This window comes from Coenobita brevimanus, chromosome 15, assembly GCF_032717465.1.
Source record: "Coenobita brevimanus isolate Jiangsu-jjx chromosome 15, ASM3271746v2, whole genome shotgun sequence".
NCBI lineage: Eukaryota > Metazoa > Arthropoda > Malacostraca > Decapoda > Coenobitidae > Coenobita > Coenobita brevimanus.
The window spans coordinates 7,124,914-7,131,796 of NC_136968.1; the positions used below are offsets into that span (position 1 = coordinate 7,124,914).

The 6,883-nt window shown below is 39.0% G+C and overlaps 1 pseudogene; it reads left to right on the top strand.

Annotated features, from left to right (window-relative positions):
* Nucleotides 1-3,189: 3,189 nt before the first annotated feature.
* LOC145390838 (5S ribosomal RNA) lies at nt 3,190-3,308 on the top strand (annotated as a pseudogene).
* The last annotated feature ends 3,575 nt before the right edge of the window (nt 3,309-6,883 follow it).

Below are 6,883 nucleotides of genomic sequence, written 5' to 3' on the forward strand. Positions count from 1 at the left end.
AACCTGCAACTCAACCAACTCTTGACGAGACAAATTATCAACACTACGGGGTACTGCCTCATTTGGTGAGTGGTCCAAATCAGCAAGAAAAGTGTCAGCTAGGATAACATCATCATCATCATTATCCTCTAAGTCACCAGTAACTTTAGACTTAGCCCTAGTGACAGCATATGCAGAGAACACATCAGGGACATCACAATCCTGGGCCGCAGCCACTGGCTCACCAGACAACTGAGGAGCTGGACACACTTGACTTCCACCAATATCATTTCCAAGTAAGAAAGTTACACCTGACATTGGGAGTGTCTCAACCAACCCAACCATAACGGAACCATTAACAAAACCAGACTCTAAATTCACTCTGCACAGAGGGACAGAGAAGTAATTATTCCCTGCACCTTGTAAGATTACAGTTTCATCAGAGGAATTAACATTAGAGCCTAGAACACTGGTCAGCATAAGGGATTGGCAAGCACCTGTATCATGATATATTTTAACTGATTTCCTGTCATTACTGTCCAGAGGACTGACAAAACCATCAGACAGGAAATTAACACATGAACTCTTGAGAGTATCACCCACGTTACTGCTCAGAAGAGGAGCTTCATCATGAGAATTTAATTTACCCCTCAAAGCAGGTTCAGTTAATCCCGGTTAAAGAATTCTGGGAACTCTCAAGGGTGGACACTAGACCAATTGACTGAATATTTAAAGACTCCTTTTTGTTCACATAACGCTGTCTCCTGAAACATTTCTCCGTAGTATGACCAAGCTTACTACAATAAGTACATTTACTTTTCTGAAATCTAGAGGTGGAGCTGGTATTTACTTCCTGAGAAACATCATCTTTATTCTCTATCCTGTTACCTGTACTCTGAGTAGAGGCAACGTACTTACTCTCAGCTTTCCTTTTTTCTTTAGAATATCTCTTGTGAGTGAGAACACATTCATCAGCTAAAACTGCAGCATCTGACAAATTGTCTATTCTTTTCTCATCAAGATATACGCTTACATCTTTATTAATACACCTTTTGAAGTCCTCCAGCAAAATCATCTGCTTAATTTTATCAAAATCAGAATTTACATTCTTAGAATTTAACAACTGCTCTAACAGATCTTCTTTGATTTTTGCATACTCAACATGGGATTGCTTATCTTGCTTATAAGTTGTCCAAAATTTTACTCTATAGGCTTCAGGAACAAGCTCATAGACCTTAAGAATCAAGCTCTTAACTACATCATAATTATCAGATTGATCCTGAGGCAAAGATGCATAAGTTACTTGCGCTTTACCTGTGAGAACACTCTGAAGGAGTACTGGCCAATACTTTTTGGGCCAATTAAAACCTGTAGCTACCCTCACAAACAACTGAAAATACTTTATTAAATCAGATTCATTAAAAGGAGGGACAAGTTTAACATTTTTAAGCCACATCAAAATCATCAGAGCTAGATGATCCAGTTCCACCTTGTTTCATGCGATACTCATGGTCTGCCTGAATCCTAGCAAGTTCAATTTGTGCCTGAGCCTGTACCTGTGCCTCCTGAATACGATCCTGAGACTCAGCCTCCCTAGCACGTGCCTGAAACTCAGCCTCCTTAGCACGACCCTCCTGCAGGGCTAGCTGAAACTTAGCTATTTCAATCTGCGTTTGCTCATCTGGAGGAGTTACATTAAACAAGCTTTTATTAATCATGCCAACAATTTGATCTTTACAATTATGAGAGTGAACAGCAATTCCCAATTGTTGAGCAACAAGCTTAAGTTCATTCTTTGTTCTGTTTTCTACATCACACACTGTTTGCACATTTGACAAAAAATCTTTGGCTTCATCAAGAGTAGTAATAGTAGACATCATGAATAAATCACAGTCACAAAATATCAAGCAATATCCTTATGGTAATATCCTGATAAGAGGTCGCCAATTTAATGTTACGGAACAGAGAGATAATGAACACTTCAAGTGAGAATACTAAAATCACTATTGTCCCGCAAAGTTCCAGGTTCAAAACAAAAGACTTAGGTAAAATTACAAGTTAAAGTTTAATGCTCAAACTAACTATTAAACATTCACGACTCATAAGGATAATGTAATGGCAAAACAGGTTACATATATGGTTAACTGCAATAGCCTCTATTAACACGAATTTAGCAACAGCAAATTTATCTAAGTCAGCCCTGATAAAATGAGAAAACCGGATAATGCTGAGTTAAAGCAAGATATATTATTACAGATACAAAATATTACTAATACTGGCTGACAGTATGGAACCAATATGAATCATAAAAACTTTACCAGGCTTACGAATTAACGCCTTAGGCTATACAGTACAAGAAAAATGGTAATAACACTTATACTCAAATTATACAGCAGCTAGATGCCTGGAGACTTCCTGAGCACTCACAAAAATAATAATATACTGTACAGGGGAGGACAGAGATGAGAACAGAATGAGGAGTAGATCTAAGTGGCAACTAATGCAGAGACTGATCTCATTAAATAGAGAGCCGGAAGAGCTTGATTCAACTTGTAAGAAGGACGTGCAAATGAAGGCATAGGGGACGAAGAGTTGACAATCCTGCTCTGAACAACAGAAAGAACGACTTACTCTACTATAAGGGGGAAAAGGGGGGAGTGAGGTAGAACAAGCAAGCCTGGTCATTATGGAAGCCACGTGGCGAATCGTGAACAAACATGCAGCATACTGTACATTAGGATCATACAAAGGATAATGCAATCATGAACAAAACTGTATCATAAGATAGAATTATACAAGGGATGATGAAATCATACGCTACATAACAATATATATATATATATATATATATATATATATATATATATATATATATATAATATATATATATATATATATATATATATATATATATATATATATATATATATTATATATGTATATATATATATAACATAAAATATATATATATAATATATATATATATATATATATATATATATATATATATATATATATATATATATATACATATATAAATATATATATATATATATATATATATATACATATATAAATATATATATATATATATAATATATATATATATATATATATATATATATATATATATATATATATATATATATATATATATATATATATATATATATATATATATATATATATATATATATATATATATATATATATAACGGCCATGCCACGTTGAGTACGCTGCTTCCCGTCCGGTCAGCGAAGTTAAGCAACGTTGGGTCTGGTTAGTACTTGGATGGGTGACCGCCTAGAAACACCAGATGCTGTTGGCGTCCCTACGTGTCAAGTGGGGTTGGTGGAGGATTAGTGCCCCTCCCTGTAAAACAATTAACTCTAAGCCCTTGACCACCCCGTTTGGGATACATGGCGTCTGGCAATGGATGGATGGATATATATATATATATATATATATAAAATATACTATATATATATATATACTTATCATCTCATCTAATAGCCGTTTGAGTGTCCACTGCAGGACTGGCCCATCCCGACCGAAATGGGGACGATACAGCCAATATATCTCTACCAAGTGGCTTAGGCTGTTTAGTAGAGATTGTATGTAGGGTGAGAGATGCTTGTAAGTGTAGTTGTAGTGTTGGAGTGGCTTTGGATGTGTGTGTAGTCCGTGAAGCATGTGTAATCGGCCTTTGCAAGCTGATTGGGTGCAAGCATATTTTTATAGTATTTGACACTGGTTGAACCACAGCACCCCTTATGTCCGCCAATGCAGTACTTGGCCAGAAAAATGCTCCCAATGTTTATTACCCTGGCGGGGCGCGAACTCTCGTTCTTCAGTGTACGAAAACGCAATCTACCACTGTACCACAGAGACAGGACGACACATTCCCCATTTACTCATCCAATCAAACACATTCATTCACATCTTAGCCCCAAAAGGGAGAAGGGACAGATCCTCACCGTACCACACCGCGTGAGGATCAACTGTGTAGTGGAATCAGAGACATCCGCAGCAGGGCCCAACAGCAGAGCTGGTTTACCTCTGCCACATCATAATTGACCCATCCCCTTACCTGCACCTGACCTGATTAACTGATCAGACCCAATGTGGGAGAATATCCCCTCAGGGCTGCATCATCATTTATTCATTCACAATTTCTCTCCATTTATTTCTGTCATGCACAGCCACTCTTCCTTGCTCAACAGACATCCCTCTCACATCCAACACTCTCTTCACACTGTTCATCCATCCTGTTCGTGGTCTCCCTCTCAGCATTACACCTCTCACATCAGATCTAGTTATCTTTTTCACCAATCACTCATTATCCATTCTCTCCATATGCCCAAACCATCGCAACACCCTCTGCTCAACTCGATCAGCCATCTTCCTAACAACTCCAGTTCTCCTTCGCAGTTCATCATTTCTCACTCGATCTATATGTGTCACTCCGCACATACTCCTCAGACACCTCATCTCCATTACATTCAAACTTTTCCTCTCTGCTACACCCATATTCCATGTTTCAGCCCCATATAATGCAGTCGGTACCACAACACCCTCATACAGCCTTCTCTTTATAGCCATTCTAAGCGAACAACATATAAACACTTTTTTCATTCCTCCCAGCACCTTTCCTACTTCATTCATTCTACACTTCACTTCTACATCTATTCTTCCATCCATAGCAACATGTGACCCTAAATACTTAAAACACTCTACCTCCTCAAGCAACTCACCATTCAAAACTACACTCATCTCCCTACCATCTACTGTCTCGTACACTTCATCACTTTACTCTTATTCTCATTTACTTTCAATTTCCTCCTTTCACACACCCTTCCAAACTCCTCTACGAACTATCTCAATCTCTCCTCTGAATCAGTCACCAGTGTAGTATTATCTGCAAACAGCAGCTGCTTCAAATTCCACTCTCTACCATCAGCATTCACCAGACTCAGACCTCCACCTAAAACTCTTGCATTCACCTTCCTTACAACACCATCCATATATATATTAAACAACCAAGGCGACATCACACATCCCTGCCGCAGCCCCACTCTCACGGGAAACCAATCACTTACAATATTTCTCACTCTTACACATGCTCTACTATTTACATAAAAAATTTTCACCCCTCTTAGTAACCTACCATCAAGTCCATACAATCTAAAAACAGTCCCCAAAGCCTCCTATCAATTCTATTGTACGCTTTCCCTAAATCCACGAATGCCCAAAACACATCCTTGCCTTTCACTAAATAGTTTTCACACACTTGTCTCACAGCAAACACCTGATCCACTCATCTCATCCCTCTCCCAAAGCCACACTGCACATCACCAATCATTCCCCCCTGTACCCTCTCTCTCTCTTAAGTAACACTCTTCCATACACCTTACCTACAACACTCAACAGACTTATACCTCTAAAGCTAGTACATTCATACTTATCACCCTTGCCTTTATACAATGGGACCACACAAGCACTTGCCCAGTCAATTGGCACCATACCTTTCACAAAGCACACATTCAACAATCTTACTAACCAGGCAACAATAGTCGCTCCACCACCCTTCGGGCATTCCACAGCACACCCATCCATACCTGCAGCTTTCCCTTTTTTCATCTCCTTTACTGCCTCCTGCACTTCCTCCTTTGTGATCAAAGAATCATTCAACTCTCCCAACACATTTATTCCTTGCACCCATCCATCCGCCACAATCTCAGCCACTCTTTCCTCCTCTACATTTAACAATCTTTCAAAATACTCTGCCCACATCTTCCTTACTTCATCCATCTCAATTAACATCCTTCCATCCTCTGCTTTTACTCGCTCTTCCTTCCCAGACTCTCCCTTTTTGCACCCTTTTCACCTCCTTCCAGAACATTTTCTTATTCTGTTGAAAATTTTCAGTCAGCCACCTACCCCACCTCTCATCTACTGCCACTTTAGCATCACGCACAGCCCTTCTCACCCTATTCCTCTTTTCCTTATACCTTTCATTCCTCTGCAGCCACACTTCATATCCAAGTCTCTTCTCAGCCACAACCATACTTGTTTCCTCGCACCACCATTAACTTCCTTTTCTTACACCACCACCCACACATCTCACACCACACACCTCTTCCGCATGCCCAACCACAGCACTGTTAAACATTTGTCATTCCTCGTTCACAATGCCATTTTCCTGATCTTTCACTGCGTTCCACTCATCTCTCAATTTCTCCCGATACTTTATCATTTTCTCTCTTTTATCCAGTTCACTCACTTTCAAAATATCTCTGTCACACCTAACCCTCCTAGCTCTCACCCATCTCTTACCCACTCTTAACTTTCCCTCCACCAGGTGGTGGTCAGACATACCTCCACCCTTCCCTCTCAGAACTCTCACATCCAACAATCTTCCTATTACATTCCTGGACACAACCACATAGTCCATCAATGGTCTATCAACAATCCTTCCACCCTCCTGTCTCACCCATGTATACTTATAAATATCTTTCTTTTCAAACAGGGTATTTCCAATCGCCATCTCTCACTCAACGCACATCCCTATATATATATATATATATATATATATATATATATATATATATATATATATATGTATGTATATTTTTGGTTAGGAACCATGGGCACTGGGATAGGGGATGTGAAGAAAAGGGTGGTTGGCAATTAGAGGCTTCATGAAACTCTGTTTCAGAGGTCGGCCATCAGGTGGTCTAGCATCGCCCAGCCTCAATTAAATATGTTTGCGGGGTTTTAAAGACCTATGAAACTGTACCTAAGTTAATAATAATGTTGCTATTTATAGCAATGTTTTTCCCTATTCAGTCAAGTGCATATATATACCATTAAAAAAAATATGAATAGCCATGCTTCCAGAGA